The sequence below is a fragment of the Arachis duranensis genome, chromosome 7, assembly GCF_000817695.3.
Source record: "Arachis duranensis cultivar V14167 chromosome 7, aradu.V14167.gnm2.J7QH, whole genome shotgun sequence".
Lineage (NCBI taxonomy): Eukaryota > Viridiplantae > Streptophyta > Magnoliopsida > Fabales > Fabaceae > Arachis > Arachis duranensis.
This window is the reverse complement of record NC_029778.3, coordinates 25,537,004-25,538,450: the sequence shown is the minus strand read 5'-3', so window position 1 is coordinate 25,538,450 and position 1,447 is coordinate 25,537,004.

Genomic DNA, 1,447 nt, shown 5'->3' with positions numbered 1-1,447 from the left:
AATAATAGTAATATGAAACTGTCAATTTTCATTTTTTTAATGATAGAAACATATATAAGAGCAAAATATGCATATGCACATCTCAATTGGCCAAATTACTTATCCAACTTTAAAAAGAGAATAACTACAATAATCAGCAATACCAACATACATACAAATACCAAAATTTTACCCAATTTTATCTGTCCACAAAAATCACATATACAACTTCTTACTTACAGTCTACAGACAAATTCAACAAAAATTAAAAATGAACGAGTCAAGTTTATATCCAGAAAAACAACAAATAAGAACTATTACTTACATTGTAGTTTGGGTAACTAAAGAACGGCTTAGGTTAGTATCAGTCCCTGACTAGAACTGGTTACGACCCATACCTCCGCCATTTTGGCAAATGCAATTCTTTGTTTTTGGTGGTTCTCCTAGCAACGCTTCTATTAGAGCGTGGATTATTCGAGCTCCTAATAACTACATTGCTCGCACTAGCCATAATTATTTGATTTTGAAGATGAAAAGGAGAATGTTTACAGAACAGCTACAAAATTAAAGAAGAGAAAAGAACAACTGCAAATAATGATCTTTAAATTTGGATATTAAAATTTTTAAAATTTTTTCAGGCATTCAACCACCAAATATTAGGGGTGTTCAAATTTAAACCGATCTAATTAAACCGTTTATCTAATTCAATTCAAACCGAAAATCAATTAAAACCGCACTAATTTGGATTTTATTGGATTTTATTTTTTACAAACTGCTGGATCAAATCGGATTTTGGATCTACTTTTTATAACCGATCCAAGCCAATCCAAACTGCACAATGTACTATAATATTATTTTATTATTATATTTACAATTATACTTCTTATAACATGTTCAATTTCTTATATGTTTTTATATTATTCATGTATTATTATTATTTAATAAATATTTTATATTCAAAATGTGATTTATTTATTTTTTTAATTAACCTATAATTTTATTTCTATTGTTATGTTATCGTTAGTTTTTAAGAGTGTTAAGTGCGATTTTGGTCCCTAACGTAGAGGCCAAAAATTTATTTCGTCTCCGGTCTTTTTTCGCTACAAAATGGTCCCTAGGGTTTCAATTTGTTTAAAAATCATCTTTCAGACTAAAATGCCCTTCCCCCATCTTCCCCAAAATGCAGAAACAGAAGCAAAAGCAAAAATAGAAAAATTAAAGAAAAATGGGATGCAGCAGTGGTGGAAGAGGAGGGGTTGCGACAGTGAACTGCGAATCGCGAGGAGAGAAGAGATGCGGTGGTGGTGGCAGATCGCGTGGAAAGGGCTGCGCCAGTCGTGGCGACGCCGCGAATTGCAATGAGAACGGCGAGGAAGCAGCACCGAGGAAACAGCAGCGAGGAAGCAGTGATGGCGTGGAAATTCCCAATTCTCCATCACAAGCGGCGGCGCGACGACCACTTTTCCCA